General features: G+C 40.4%; 1 long non-coding RNA gene across 1 annotated transcript; it reads right to left on the bottom strand.

Moving 5' to 3' along the window:
* Nucleotides 1–1,466: 1,466 nt before the first annotated feature.
* Nucleotides 1,467–16,352, bottom strand: LOC311432171. The gene is made up of 3 exons (XR_014689865.1): nt 15,687–16,352; nt 4,502–4,598; nt 1,467–1,676 (listed from the first exon to the last, which is right to left on the bottom strand). It is a non-coding gene; the product is annotated as an uncharacterized lncRNA (long non-coding RNA).
* Nucleotides 16,353–17,084: the final 732 nt, after the last annotated feature.

The following is a 17,084-nucleotide window of genomic DNA, read 5'->3' as shown; positions in this document are numbered from 1 at the left end:
GAGGGATTTATGGAGATGGGCTTCTTGGAAACCATGATATCTATAGACTTCTCAAACAATCTGTCATCTGTGTGCTAAATCTAAAATTTAGCACTTATTACCCATACCCCTAATGCTTCCTCACCCTTCTACTCTTATTTTCCACACCACACAATGGTCACAGAGCTTGACAACTGATAACATGAGGCCTTCAGGATAGCATTAACTCAAAGGTGGGTAATGCTCTCTCCCTAGGAAGAAGGAAACCATCTCACAGCAGGGACCTATGATGGCCAAATGCTAGGGAAATAATTTTCTCAGCACAACTATCTTTACTTTTACACAGGAAAAAAAATGTTAAGAGGTTTAAAAAACATGACCTATGAGGGAAGAGCTGAATGAACTAGGTTTGTTTAGTCTAGAAAAGAGAAGACTGAAGGGGCACACAATAACAGTCTTCCAATATGAAAAAGGCAGTTGGAGACAGTGATGATGAACTATGCTCTGTGGCCACAGAGGGAAGGATGGAAAACTAACTTGCAGTAAAGAAGGTTTCAGTTGGATACAAGGGAAGAGGAAAAGAGTTATCAGTCTGTGAGGTGGTCAGAGTGAGCAGGGGACCAGAGCTTCAAGCTATTGGGGAAGGCAGCGCAGATTTTTAAGAGCAGATTAGACATGTGCCTATCACTGATTCCTGCTGTGGTATCAAGGGCAGGACACCCTTCCAGACCTATAGCTTTGTGACTGAACAAGACCTTCTTTCAGTGTAACTCTGGCAAGTTCAGAAGAATTTAGAAGTCCTTCTTGCATCAAAAGCATGCTACATCTAAAAGCTGCCACAGAAAAACAAATCCAAGCAAGAACAGCCCAGTTGCCACCAGCCCAGCTGGGACAAGTTGCCCACACACTCAAATGCTGCTTACCCTGAAGTAACAAAAACCTTGGGGAAGCAGAAGCTGCAGCTCATTTCAGGCCATAAGTCAGATAAGACTATTTTCAGCCATGAGATCACAAAAACACATAGGACTTAGAAATTAAGAAGAGTGACTAGAAAATTCAGAACTATCTCAAAGAAAGAGAATTGAATTGATTTTTGGACAATTTTTACTCCTTTTTTGAAGCTAAAATGAATGTGAGTCAACCTTGTGCATGTGACCATTGTAAATGAACATGTAACCCTACAAGCATTGAAACAGTGGGATTTTCACCTGTATGTAGGGCTCATTTTACTGTGTTCCCACTGAAGTTATGGGATTTATCACATCCATTTCAGCTGGAGGTAATGGTAGTCACAATAAGTCTTTTGGAGAATAACATAGATTTGACTGCTCAGAAAGAAATTTCACTTATCTGCTGAATAGGGATTCAATACCTGACATTCTTTTCCCTAAGAAATTAGCCAGCTAATTTCTTTTCAGATTCATTACATTCAGACCCAGTTAGTTTGCAAGACGCATGGCTTTTGCAAACAGACAGAATTCTGTACGGCTGTTATAAAAATAATTTATTCACCATGGGTTGAGGTAGCATACAGACCAGCGTGTGAAGTTTCAGAATCTTCTAGGAAACACGTCGAGTAAAAACATGCAATTTCCAAGTTCATAGATTCTACGATCATTCCCAGATGGTGTCAGACGTCTGTGCAGTACTACTAAACAAGGAGTTGATCTCTTTTCCATGTACCGAAGAAAGAAGTACTGCAAAAAAAAGTTCAAAAGTAATATCAAATGAATCTCAAACTTCCCCATGTGTTTGTGTAGTCAGATCCATCATGTATACATGGAAGTATATGCTGGGAAAAGATAAGCAGGAGGGATTTTCTTCAAATTATGAAGTGATAAAAGGAATCACCACATACAGCCTAATTTTATACAACACAACGCACTCAACCCTGTGAGTATGTTAACAAACAAGTAGGTATGTTTCAGGTAAATTAAAATTTGAACATACATTCAATGTGGTCTATTCTGGAAGGACCAAGAGGAGAAAAATGCCTTACAATTACTTTAAATAAATCAAGTGATTTTGCCAGGAAAACATCCTTGCATTCCTTAGCCTTGCTGAAGTGAAGGCATCATATAGCAAACCTGGTGCAACTCACACAATTTTTAGACCAACAATAAATGTATCAAACAACTGAACACAAACCTATAAATGAGTTTTAGTCACGTTTGGAAAAATTGTTTTGGCTGGGATAAAGAATGAGGGTATTCTTTTTTGTGTTGAAACTTTTCATTTAGGAAAAGAAATGTTTGGTTTGAGGGAAGTGAACGTGTTGGTTTTTAACATTTCCAAGTGGAAACTCAACAGCTTTTGCTTTTGAACTGGTTTTTCTCTCTTTAAAAATTCGTAAGCCTGTGTGAGTGCGAAAAAGGAGCAGAGGTAAAGACCACTTGACTCACATCCACCAGGAAAAGAATCATGATGTGTAGATATGACCAGGGAGCCTTAAGTTGAGAACTGCCCAGTAAAGGAGAAAATGTGCTCATTTTGGCCAGAGAGTTTTACAAATCCCTTCTTTCGGTATCCACATGCATCCCATGATCCAGCCTGGATTCCAAAGGCTCCTTAATTTTTGAATAGTCTCAAACGTGTGTTAAAAGCTTAACAAAGATGACAAATGTTGCCTTGAAGGTTTTACAGGCCTTAGTCACACAAACTGTTGCACAGAAATGGGCCTTCCTATGCTCCTCAGCAATAATACACATTCATACAGTAATAAGTACAAAAGTCGCCTTAATAATTTCATCCCTATTGGTGAACATGGGTGAAATTCTTTATCTCTAGGAACGCAGGAATTCATATTAATTTATCATAATTGTTTTATTGATATCTGAATCTCTGATATTTTCCCAGTTACCTCATTTCTGAGTTACAGTTCTTTTCACCATATTGTTCTTTTTATACTTTTTTTTTGCCATGCAGAAAAGCCAGGTAAGAGAGATCCCAGAAAATGCCATAAAGGTGCTCAAAAGGATGATGTTATATGGTTAGGTCCCAATCCTACAGTGTCCTTGTACCCCTAGGAGAGCTCCCTGGATTTCAGTGGCATTTCTTGTCTGCCAACGTCCTCCTAAGTTCCTCAAACTACAGGACCAGGACCTTGGTCAAAGGACAGGTTCATGGGCTTTTAAGGGATCTGCACCAAAATTTTTGTCATACTTTTTATGTCTCCAATGCAAGCGTGGTTAAATAACTCATGGACTACAGCCACTGAACATTTCACTTAACTATCCAGGGGTGAATATTACCATTTATTTTGGGACTTGTCAAAGTATTATTTTCATTACGCTAATAAATACTGTAAAAGTCAAAATAAAAAATGTTATAAGTTCTGGAACATGTCTTATCTAAATCTATATGATCTGGAAATATTTAGCAAGGGAGTTCAGTAATACAAAACAGAAACAGAAAGGGTCCTCAGTAAGCCTTAGGGAAATGCCAAACTATTAATTACACATTAAGTGGATGGTTTTTATTTTTCTGTTGAAACAGCAAGTCTATGCTACAGTGCAACAAAAATTATTCTCTGGTATAACTTAGTATAGAAGTTGACGTTATTTTGATCCCTAGAGTCAAAGTGCTTAAAAAGATGAAATAAAATTGTGTTGGAATTTTTTAAATTAGGAAATAGGAGAGACAAATTCTGACCCATTAGCACAGATCTTGGCAAACACTGATGATAAATCAAAGCTACGCTCTGCAAATATTCTTGCAGATTTAACTATATACTTGCAAATTCTTTTCCTCACCTAAATGATTTTCCCAACTTGAATATCAGTGAATGTCTCTAATACTGCAAACAGTTCTGATAAAGTCAAAGTAAGTGCTCACATGTGTAACACTTCCCATATATGAGAACATTTGTCCAACCAAGCTCAACAGATGTTACATCTTGTTGCTTGCAGTACTGGCCATTCCTTTATTCCTTAATTACAAATAATGAGGAATATCTAAAAAAAGGTCCCAAAATACTTCACAAGACGTGGCCATAAGCCTGCTGACATTCTGTACAAGCACAGGAATCTTCCATTTGTGTTCAAAGCCCCTTGCAATACCCAGGTCTTTGTACACTTATGTGCATACTTACACAAAGACACACATGGCACACGCTGCATAGGTGAAATGCAGATGCTTCCAGGATGAAGAAGAGCCCCTAATCAAAGTATGGTATTCTCTTTTGCTCCCAGAAAAAGGTTACATTTTGGTCAAGACATAGGGGTAAATCCTGCCCCAGTATGTAAAGCACCACAGGATCTTTAATGTCTAGGCAGAGCAGACATGACCTCAGTTTTCTAAGGTTTCCTTAATTCCTCAACTCCCACCTGTGAACGGTCATAGAACAGTTGCAGTGCTTTTGAATTTGTGCTTTGCTTTGGATTTTCAGGAGGACTGTTTCAGGTTGTGTTGTTGTTTTTTTGTGTGTGGTGTTTTTTGTTGTTTGTTTTTTGGGGGGGAGGGGGGGTTGTTTGTTTGTTTGTTTGTTTGTTTTGTTTTTCTTTTACTTTTTCAGTTTACAAACCTGTTTCCTCCACGCATTTGTTTGGTCCTCAGAACCATGAATTCAGTTCTTGTCAGTGCCTTGGATGCAGGGTAGGGGAGAAGAGGCAATCTGGAACCTGAAACCAGACAGGACACATCATTCCTTTAATCTGTGCTCATCTGTGTCCTTTTCAGCCTTTAATGAGAGCAGCCTGTAAGATGCAAAGATACCATAATATAACTGTGGATCACTTTGGACAGTATGGGGGAAACTGAAGAAACCAATGCTCAAGTTACCCACAAAATCAAGGTAAAGAGTAAAAAACTCAATCGGAGCAAAAAGACTTCCTACACTAACTCTAGTCCTTCGTGTATCCCACTGTGAATGAAGCCCTGTGTGTTAAACTCCCCAACCATCACTGAAGGGAACTCAGGATCTCCTGAACGACCAAGAAAGTAGAAGAAAACTGGAGAGAAATTCATAAAAGAAATCCTCAGAGATCCCTGTTCCATGGAGTCCCTTCTTCTGAGGGTTCTCACCCAGAAAAGGGGATGGGATCTCTCTGTTCATGGTGATTTCTGCCAGCTGTTATTAGTGAGCAACTACCTTTCACTAAGCACTATTAGTAACCTACCTAAGCACCTGGGACTCTTAACACTGTTCAGGGACTGCTCCACAGATGTGTCAAAAGATTGGGAAAGATGTATGAAATTTAAATGACTACAAATTAATAAAGCTCCCATTTCAAAGGACTAAAATTTTCAGGACGAGCCTATGATCCCTCCCCAGTTATGTCCTGCAATCCACAGGACTGCTGTGTGTGAAAGAACTGCAAAGCATAAAGCCCTGCTCAGCAGAGGATGCCTTGTAATTCATTGATGTGGACTTGCATGCAAAGCTAACGTGACTCTAACAGCCTGCGAGTCTTCCTGTACCCATCAGAAAGTAACACGGTGGTGATGAATACTCCTCCCAAATGCACATTCTTACTTTTGTGTGTGTGTGAGAGCATTCTTCTTTGTGGTCTCCCAGGGAACCTGAGAGAGGATTTTAATTATCCACCCTCACAAAGTCCTCCCTCCCCACCAGGATATTATCCACTTGATTCATAAGCTAAGGTCAACATAACCTTGAGGAAGTTATCACAGCTAAAGCCACATGCATTTGCCTACAGCAGGGGGAACAGACCAGCACTCTGCAGAAGCTGGGGGTTGCTCTGAGGAATTTCATGAGCCTGAATCAGGCGATGTCTCCTGAAGTGCCAGGGCCAGCTTGTATTTATGGATATGCATTCGCTGACACAGAGGGTTAGCAATGTAAAACAGGGTGGAAGTCATTGCATAATGGTGGAAGGGAGGGACTGTCCACAGCAGCTCTCCCTTCCAGTTTAAAAAGTCAAAATAAGCTCGCCAAAAGATGGTTTATCTTTTTTGCAGCCTAATTTTATGTTGTCTTTCCTTTGCTTGCCTCCTCCCCCGAGTTCGGTTGGTTATATCCTCTTCTTGTTACACTAAAGTCATATAAAATGTAAAAATACCTTCATGTCACCTATTGACCACTCAGATATCAAAGCCCATAGCTCCTTTAATGAAGTCCACAGGCAGCATTTACTTGTATCCTTATCTGAGTTGGGTAATAAAACATATTGTAAGCCAACCTTCTTTTACAACATACGAACTAGAGCTGGGCAAGCTTTTCGTAGCAAATGTTTTATTTAGTGGATTAAGCCTTTTGTTCTCTTTGTGAGTTATTATGGACAAACTTTGACTTTAATTCATCTGGTTGTTATTCACAATTGTTCCAATAACTGTGTCAGTGAACATACTTCAGCTGTTTAGATTGTTCTCAAGTGATTCACTTCAGTTCTTTCTTTTGCTATTTGTTATACATTATTTACTATTCAAGGGTTGTATTTGGTTTTACCCACCCCACCTGGTGACAGTATTACCTGATCCTTACATCACGGGAAGGTCACCTATGTAGAGGAGCAAAATCAAGGAGATTTCATAATACTCACTCTTCCTACTGTCCTCTGTTCACAACACACATTTCTTATAAAATCTTATAAGCATTTCTGATGAGGTCTATTTTCTGTGAATGGGCTTTCAGTGCAAATAATTAGGTAACCACATATTAACAGAAAACATTAAAAAGTCTGAAAATACCATCTAATTTGACTGATAACTTCAGTCAAGTATCTTGAGAATCCACCTAGAATCCACCTAATCCACTTGGCTTTAATATAAACTAAGTGATCTTCAGATTTCCAGCAGTGCCCAGAAGCATAAACCAGCAGCACTCCAGTATAACCACCAGAAATACACAGTATGTTCCTGAAATTGTAATTCCACAGACTCCATCCAAATCTATTTGAAATTATTTTGTTTTTCATAAATTCATATAATAATCTATTATGTAAAATCTTTTTTTTTTTTTCATTTAAAGAGATTCCCAGAAAGTACTACATTTTTTATTTAAATAAAGATTTGACTTGTAGTAAAACTAGTGTACCAGTTCAGGCTTTTAGTTTTGGTCCATGCCATCTCTATTATGTGCCACTCTGAAAATACAGTTTTTACAACAGTTTTCTCCAAGAAACAAGAAAACTGGCTAAAAGAACTACAGTGGGCCAAACTCTATCCTGAACTCAACATTGGGGCTTACTTTTTTGTAGGCAGAGTTCAGCCTCTCAGTTCTCACATTTGAACGAAATAACTCGCAAGCTTTTTCTACAATTCAAAGCTTTTGTTTAGAATACTAATGAACTGTGATTCAGTGAACCCAGTAGAAATGCCTTGCCAAAACCTCTTCAAGTTACTGTAGACATTTGAACCTGCATCACTCATCTATCAGTTCTTACTTATTGACTGTGTTATGTATCACGTGTTTTCTTTTCAATCTGTTAAAGTTATCAGCCATGAGAATAAGTTCTTCAGATTTCTTCTGAAAAATTACGTTAGTTTTAGCATTTACTACATTTTTGCAATTTATCACTCTTTCTACCCTAGTATAACATGAGCTCTTCAATTTGCTTAAGTAAATATTGGCAACAAATCAAAGAAAGTACTGTAAGTCCATGGAACACAATTTTAAACTAACTACGGAAAGCATGCCAGGGATAGCCATGATGTTAAACGTGTTAGGCTCACTAATTTTCCTATGTGGTATGTTCTTCCTTGACTATATGCACACAAAGGGGAAAACACAACCTTTGAAATGTTATATTGTCTAGTTCCTACAATCTCTCCGGCAATACTCTATTCATTTTTCTTCAAGTGTCGCTATGGCACTATCTAGACAGCACTGGCAACCTGACTAACGACATTTGTTAACCTTAGAATCACATTTCTATAATATTTTCATTAGTTTTTTCTCTTATGTCTGTATTTTCTAGAGTAGTACTAAGGCTTTCTGTATTATACTACTTCGGTTACCAAGAACTCCAGTAGAGCACTAGAAAGCAGCAATATAAAAAACAATTGCTTGTGAACTTGCCTGGACTTGTATACATCCACCAAAAGATATTTACATCAAAGGGTGGCTTGGAACATACTGGGCGTGAGCTGTGTTTAATTCAGCAGCATTGTGGTCAGGACCTTTATTGAGAAACCCTGCGTAGTTACTCTGGATTTATACCAGCATGGTTGTGATTAAGATTTAACCGAGACTGTGAGATCTAGCTGTAAAAATTTCTCTCCCTCCAGTTTTCAGTGGCTGTAGAGTCCAGTCTTCTCAAACACTTATCTTTTTTCCACAAATTGCATGTAAACTACATGCAGGTATCCTGGAGCATATGAACTCAGGAATCTAGCATTGTCCTAAAGGAATTGTAAGAAATAATGGAAAACCCAAAACTTATAATGAAAAAAAAATGTAATAATCCATGAATCACATTTTCCATCGGAGCTACACAGAAAATACAGCCTTGGTGCAGGAACAGTTTTACAGATATTGTCATTTCTTGCCTGGAAAACAACCACAATTCATCATAATGATTATAAAATGCGTGACTATATAAAACTCAATTTTATCTTCATCAGGCAAGTTCACTTTTGCCGTTCAGTTTTCATTTGCTAGCCTTGGTTTTCCTATGCTAGATACAGCAAAGCCATTGGTAAGAACAAATCATAGAAGCCAACTTAAAACTAGTCAAACTAATAACCTGCCTTCAGAATCATACAGGAGCCTGGTGCTTGGGTGATAGTCATAGTCACTGCTCACACTGTGGTCTCCAACAGACACCAAATCCTCCCACTTTTTCTCATGGAGGATTTTTTTTTTTTTCGGCAGGTTCTTTTGGTGTTTCTTCTTTCTCCCAGAAGAACCCCAAAGTATTGCCAAGTCTCAAGGCTGGGAGATGACAATACTAAGGATACAGGAATGTGAGGTGGGCATCAGAAGATGCCCTAAGTGTGTGCCAGGGTGGGTGAAGGTAACAGTGAGATGAATTACAGGTGTGCATGAGAAGGGAACGGGCACTCAGCAGTGCCATGGATCTGTGACCAAGGAGGTACAGAGCCTTAGGGCTCAGGGCAGGCTTGGGGTAGCGAGTAGGTACATGTGTGCCTCATAGGGCCCTGAATTCAGGCCACTGTTTGGCTGGTGGAGTGGCAGAGGACACAAAACAAAGGAACATTTCAGTACTGACAGCCAGGAATGTAATTGGGAAAAGGAAGAAAATGAAAGAAGGAAGAAATCAATGGGGATGAAAGTGGACAAGGAAGTTAAAATCAAGACCACAGGTAGACAGATATCCTAGGAGTATTTTAGCTGCCTGGAAACCACTTAAAAAGGACATAGTTGTTGTACCTGGTTGGTCTGCCCTAACCAGAATACTTTACCTTTATAAAATTATTATTTCTTGAGGCAAGTTATTTTCTTTCCTGAACAGTTGTTCAACTCACTACTTTTTGCCTCAGAAGCCAAAGCACTGAATGAAAGACATTGCTCATCATTAAGATTGTTGATTGACACAGAGAAGCTGTGGCTAAAAGCACAACTGTAGCTAAAAATAATGAATCCATGAAAATCTTTTCCTCAGTCTTGGACTATGTTGCACTTATTTATCCCTTTGGCCAATTCTGTTCTAGATTTCTACTGTGCTCTGTGCTGGGGCCACAGTAGAGAGGACTCACAGAAGCCTAGGTGAAGAAAATGGATGCCTCTTTCAGTACCAACAGAGTGAGCAGATGGATATATGCCTTGCAGGCAACCAACAGTTACTGCTTGGATTGTCCACAAATAAAAATACTATGGAGCTGGATCTTCTCTCAGACACATTCTCCAGTTAAATGGTGTAAAGAAAAGTGATTCATGAATCTCAACCCATTGAGATAAGCAACAACAGCTGCATATCTGAACTCTAGTCTTGGTCAAGCAAGACTCACTAAACGAGGCAACTTTGTGGTTCAAAAGTTGTGACAATACAAGAAGCAAGGACTGAATGCTGAAAGCCACAGGGCCTGAGCGGTAGGCGCTGAAATAGAAGCAACCCCTCCACAGGCAGGCTTCCCTTGTGTTCAGTTTCAGTCAGAAATCCCAGGAAGGGATCCCAACACTCCCAGCACTGAGATGTTAGCTCTAGAAAAGCTAACTAACATGAAACACAGGCATCAGGAGGGTGCCAGCAGCTTCCACTCCTCACACAGGTGAAGCTCCTTTCTTTGTGCTGCAGAGCACCCCGCCGGCCTTGAGATCAAGAGCCCCAGAGCTCCTGAAGCTCCATCTTTCAACAGATAGCTATAGATCATTCTGGTCAGAGATCCTACCACCAGTGTTTTATACAGTAGCCTACTGGATAGAGCATGTCAGCAGTTCTTCCCTCTGCCTGAATAGCTCACAGTCCGTACCCTAACCACAAAACACCCCTCCGGCCTCTCAGGCCAAAGCCACACCAGCATGGCTGCGTGTCCTCCTGGGGCACTCACTGAGGATAAGCAGAACTCAAGTTCCAGTCTGTGGTCCAAGGCCTACAGAAATGCTTTCCTCCATTAATTATTCAATGGGAAATGAAAAATCACTCAAAACACTCTTGGAGAAGTGCATCCCTAAAACACCCCAAAGCTAACAACTAACAAACATTAAATGGTAGCAGTTGAGTCTTGATTTCTATTCTGCACCACAAGAGGAACTGAGAACACCTCTCCAGACAAAAGAGGTTAAAGCCTTTTCCTGAAATGGGTGAGGAAGATAGTTTGGGACTTTTTTTCAAGCAGGGAATGGAACTGGACCTTGATTTTGCACATCCTGGGTAAGGGCACTAATCTCCCAGCAGGAGGGATGGTGTAGCCATAACCTGTCTGAAAGAACAGAGATTCTGTTGCATACTTTTCAGGACTTACACTGTTCCTGACACCTGGGCTCTGAGAATTTCTTGAAGGTTTGTCCCAAAGACCTTGGACTAGATCCCCACCTGGCTTGGATGTCAAGCAGATCTATGTGGCTATGAGCCTGCCAAGCAGCAGAACTGCAGACAACTGAGTAAATATGAAATTAAAGAAAAAAAAAAAGAATTAGGTGCTACTCGCAAAATTCCCAATACTGCTCTGACGGTGCTGCCTCCCTGAGATGCCTAAAACCCATTTAAGTTTTAGGTACCTAAATCTAACTGGAATGTGTCCTTCAGCTGCATATGTCCCGATTTGTTTATGTTATTGAGAAACAGAAACATTTAGTTGAGTGAAGGTGATGGGCTCTGTCATGTTCACAGTAAGATAATTCATGTCAGTGCTCACATGTAAAGACTGGGTGGGTGGCTTTACCCAACAACAGGAAAATACATACTACCTCATCCTAGCTACCAGCACATGTTTGGGAGAACTGTCCAGTTTCCATGTTTCGTGGAACTATCATTAGGATTGCTACTGCAGAGATGTGTATCATGTCTGCAGTTCCCCTTATTTGGAAGAGAGAAACGGAGATTAGTTCTGTAAGGATTATTACTGTTTATTTCTCTGTATGCTGCTTTTCCAGGTTATGATTTAGATTAAATTACAGTATATTTGTGCTCTTTTTGCCCTGTAGACTTTTTCAGACTGCTGATAATCCCACAGAAGAAAAATGAAAAACTCTTAAAAATATACACACTAGAGAAAACAAAACTATCATCAATAAATAATCAAACAAGAGAAAGACATGAATTCATTTGGAATCAGAATATTTATTTAGTTCTAAAACAACAGTTTGCTATTGTCTGGACACAAGCAAGTACCAAAATGTAAAACAGGTTTGGAAGGCGTCATTCACTTCAGGTGGCATTAAATAAGGGAGAACAAGGAGCAATGGAGTAGAATCAAAACTGACACAGATCAGGAGCACTTAGAACTTGCTATCTACAGAAACGTGTGCTTTATTTCCACTACAGATTAATGAAACACCTTGCAAATGCTGTGCATTTGTGGAGCGCATGCAGGTCTGTAGGCAGCGTGCATATTACATAGTGTGCACTACTCCTGTGCATTGCTTTCAAGCATCATCACCAGAGGCTTTTTAAGACTCTGCAGCCATGGAATTAGCTGTGGTATTGCCAGCCAGCTGTGTATCCTCTATGGACTTTGGAACAAGCTATAAAAGTAAAAAGAAAAACATACTTTGCCAGCCCCTTACAAAACAGAGCCAGCACTTTAAAACCAAGTGGGTCCTTTTCCGCCCGGCAAATCTTGAGGTCGGCCTCTCAGGTCACCACTCGGGATTACGTCAGGGACCAACCGGTTGGGTTCAGGCAGGCTCAGGTTGGTCTGGCAGGCTGCGTGAAGTGAACAAAAGCCAGAGCAAGACAAAAAGTTGAGGGAGTGGGATAGGAGGAAATGAAGAAGACTGTTCCAAAGGCTTTTAAATTATGACGGCCATGTTGTTGCAATACTATTGGAAAACTAAATGAATTGCTCCCTTCCTTAGCCCCCTCCTGCTGTGGCTATATTTCTTTTAGCTAAGGGTCTGAGTCACTAAAGACACATCCAATTTCCATGCTGTCCAAATGTTTGTAATCACTGCAGAAGCCAGATAGAGATTTCAGTAAAGCGGGCTCTCATGCTAAAGAAGGCTGTCCTTTAGGTGGCTGTTAGCCTTCAAAGTTCTCAAGACCTCAGAACTACTATGAGAAGGTCACAAATTTACCTTAGAAAGGACTGATTTCCTGAAAATTCTGCTCACCTGTTTTCTTAAAAGCAGAGGTATTTCAGGAGTTTCTGCTCAGGAACCTAAAAACTGAGGCAACTTGACTCTATAGTCACTACTGGAAAAAAAAAAAAAAAAAAAAAAAGGAAAAAAAAAAGCAGACTATCTTTATTATGTCTTAGTTCACAGTTACATTACTGGAAAGCCAGAGGTCTTCTACATGCTGTAAAACCACCTAATAAATGCAGTGCACATTTTCTGGAAAAGCCAGGAGCTCTGTAACTTCACAGTCCATAATGCAATTTGCAAGGACACAGCTACAAATAAAACAAGATTTTCTAGTACAATCACAGTAAAAAGAAATCTGAATTTTGCAAAACTTTAGTGCTTCACCTGGCACAGATTGACGGAATCTCATCAGTAGCTTTCCAAGGAAGCACTACTCATTACATATAATATCTATCACCTTTTCTTCAGTTGTTCCGTAGCCATTAAACACCCCCGAGTGCAATCACAACCATGTAGGCTAGCAAGTTTCCTGTACAGAGCAAAGATCTATGTCAAAAGAAATTGAAATTGTAGAGCACGATAAGTTGTGAATTTCATGGTGGATTCCCCTTCCCTTTGTTTGCCCTTCTTTTCCCCTTAAACATCCAATGTGTCTGTTTAAAGAGAGAGGGTTGCTTTCTATGTTGTGTTTTGTTTCCTCTTACTTTACTCGCATAATTCATTGCAGACTTCAGGACAGTAACCCCTGTAGAATTTGCTAGTGGCCCACAGAGCTAGCATAAAATAAAAAGTTACAAGTCCACATAACCTTAATTTTATGGTTATAAGCTATATTTATAGCCATATCATAAGTTTGAAAAGACTGCTAAGTGTTCGGTGTGGGAATGCAGGGAATTTCTCCTAAGTTAGTTTTATGGAGAAATGTGTTGTTAAACTCTAGGAAAGGTTACGGTCCTTTCAAGTCCTCCAGAGCAGAATGCCTATTAGGTATTTTTAGGGTATTTATAAAATACCCCAACCACTCCCTCAGTATCGTTCATTGAAATTCAAATGCAGGACCTTTGCTCTCTTCAAGTCCCTTTGGTTTTAACACCATAAACTATCCTTGGTGAGAACACAGTCAAAAATCAAGGTAGGAGAATTTGCTTTTTAACTCTTGCCCACCTGCAATTTTTTTTTTTAATCTTTGCAAGTTTTGCTCACTGCAGCACATAAGTGTGACACAGCCTAGCGAGTATATGATGTACCAGGCTGAAACTTCACCAACAGGAGTGGTTGGAGTGGGCTTAGTAATTTTTGTGGTGATGTTACTTGACGACCCTGGGCAGGATACACCTTTCTGTGTGCCTCAGTTTTTCTACCAGTAAAACTAAAATGAGGATAGTAACTTCTGCACACACTGAAGTCCCCTTGTGACTAGCCAAAGAACAAATACTAGACACAAGAAAGTACTACTGCTCCACACACCTCTCAGTCTCATCTCCTCAGCCTTTCACTTCCCTCTTTCAAGGCACATGCCCACTCAGCTTGCTGAATGGCCACACAAAAAGCTGGCACTGAAAGCTACACACTGCCAAAAGGTGTGTGGGTACCCCACAGCTTCTTGGTTTGATACAAAGCACACCTCTGTCTGTTTAAAAATCACCTTCTTTCCTATGTCTACTTTTTGAAATTGTGTTTGTCATTCACCACATCTACCATGAATTATGAAGTTTCTCTCTTCCCCTTGTTGCTCACATCATTTTTACTTAAATTCTGCATTTCGCTTGTAAAACGAACAGTTTATTATTTTGTACCGAATGTCAGGAGGGTCTGAGCCTGAAACAAGCCTTTGCAGTTCAGCCTACAGTGTCATTTAAGAGAGGAAAATAAATTGTGTGATAGAGACTCTGAAGAGCAAACACTTTCTGGCACTAGTTTTCTCTTTCTGGCATAAAGGTTTTTCAGAATGCAAGGAAAAATTCCTTTTATCTTCCACCTACACAGTTCACTAGCAGCATCTTTAGTTTTAAATGACTGATAATCTACTCTCCCAGTGGAGGTCATTAAAATAAATTTTAGACCAGTCAAACAGCTCCTTGAAATTCACTTTACCTTCTGCCAGCTTGTTCTAAAAACAGTAATGTCACCCTGCAATGCCCTCTGCTGGGAGACAAGACTTGGAGCTGGAAGCAGAGCCACCAGTTCGTGTTCTCAAGCAAGAAGCAATGAAACTTCCAATTAGATGGACTGGATTTTCACCTTCAATGTGACACCCTGACACCACTGAAACCAGTGGGGTTCTAGCTTTTATTTTCTATGACTTCACCTTTAATCATTCCCCCTTTAGAAAACTACACTGTTCGATATTTGAACTGGAACAAAACTGTTCAAGCCCAAAATTAAAAGCTTTTTACTGACTTACAGAGATGAAGGTTTCTTTTTAGCGTTTATCCAGCTCCAAGAGAAGAAGTGTTAAAAGGAAACTGCAAAAGGCATTGCTCCCCTTGATTTTCTTCTAAGTCATTTTAACAGAAGACTGTATGTATACAAAGTCACACATGCAAATAGCATTCATGTAATACATGATTCTGTCTAACATGTATTTTCACTGACCAGCATTCTTGTACCAGAAACCAGGTACATATTATGCAGTCAAACAAAGGAATGTATCCAGAACCTCCTATGTGAGAGCACCAACTTAACAGTGCCACCTCCAACTCCCCCTGATACGCAGCATCCTGGGGACTAAGGAAGAAATGTCTGAGTCTGTTCTGCTGAGGGCTCTGAAACTAGAATATCTCAAACTGCTAGCTTTACCACACACATGATGCCTGCCAGAATAAAATAAATAAATAAGTAAAATATCACAAGACCTGCTTAGATCCATAAAGCATTTAAAACAAGATCCAAAACTCGTTAGGTAAAACCATGTTGAATTGCTAGACCAAGAAAATACTGATTTGTTCTAGTCCACAGAAATTACCTACAGGTAAAGTTTTACTGTCTTGTCAAGGCAAAAGCAAGCTTTGGCCAAAGAGCTGGCAGGCTAAGTGAAAGACAAGGCAAGAGAGCACCCATGTCTAAATGCTACAGAAGAGACAGACACCCTGGTACTTACCACAGTTACAGGTGGACAGAGAAGCCACACAGCACATAGATTCAGATTTGACCACATAATCTTCTTTAAATTCCTCTCCTCTGTGCCTGAAGATGTAGCCTTTGGGCTGGGCTGCCAAAAAAGCAGGTATGAGCCTACCCCTACACTGCTCCCCCCACCAAGATTTAACCACCCGAGGGGCCTGCAGAGGAGCCTGATCAGATGTGGACATTCAGGCAGCAAGAAAGCAATGTGGAAAAGACAAAGCAGACAAATCAGCAGATACAGAAATATTAGAGCACTTGCAGCTCCTTTACACATTGCTGGCCCTAACTGTAGCCTGTGCCTGTCGCATGGCTCAGCCTCTTGCTTGGCACTGTTCTGGGGGGGCAACCTCTTTCCCTCCAGGTCCCCTCCTGCTATGTGCTCAGCTGCATTGGTAAGGCTGGGTTCTCCTGTGGTGGTTGTTGATGCACAGCATCATCCTGACAGAAAGGCACATGCTAAGGCAGTGCTGTGGCAAAAAATGATAGCATTTCTCGGCTTCAGTTCTTCTAGCAGGGCAAGCTGCTGAAGGAGTGTATGAAAGCTATATCCATTTGCAGGATTAGCCACAAATGTACCCAAAACCAAAATAATACAAAATCAGCTAGAGTTCATACAAACAGCAAACTTCCCCTTCACGTGCATACTCACACCACGACCCCGTGGCTTACTGGCTCGTTGTTCCCAGCTCACAATTCATCTGGAGAATCATCCCTGAAAAACATTTTCCAGCCTTGGCAAGGGTGGTGTAATACTATCGCTGCTTTGGTTTCGACTCTCGTGTCCCTCAGCTAGGATGGCCTTGCATGCTGTTTGTCTCTCGCCGCAGCTGTGCAATGGGCAGCAAGTAGGATTTTTCCACAATAGCCCCCGGTCCTCTCTGCTGGACGCTTGCTCCTTACTACTCATGTTCCACAGCTTTGGTCCTTCCTGGCCTGCTGGTTATTTTATATTTACTACTAATTATTATTTCTATCTTCTAGATTGAAACATTTTTTCCCTGTGATGAGATGCTTCCCCTGCATTACCCTGCTTTATCACTACGTGCCTCCCTCTGCCTCACTTTACAGGGACAGACACCCTCGGTGCCAGAGAATGCAGGTGCAGCAAAGCCACGCAGTGCCTGGCAACACCATTTTTATTTGAAGTTACACATCATTATCATTGATTTGCAAGTGTGACTGTCTTGATACACTGCCTTAGAAGCTAAAAGGTTTGGGTTGTTTTTTATTTTTCTAGAAATGACTTTCCAGTGTTTGTTATGCCCTCTTGGAAATAGAAATGTCATGTTTATAGGCAGTTTTCAAGGCTACACCAGGTTCATAAAAAGACTCATAGACAAGTGGTTATTTGCTTTGCATACTAACCTGAAAA

This window comes from Aythya ferina (genome assembly GCF_964211825.1).
Source record: "Aythya ferina genome assembly, chromosome: 2".
Taxonomy (NCBI): Eukaryota; Metazoa; Chordata; class Aves; order Anseriformes; family Anatidae; genus Aythya; species Aythya ferina.
Note: the sequence above shows the minus strand (reverse complement) of the source record. Positions and strands in the feature narration are given on the sequence as shown.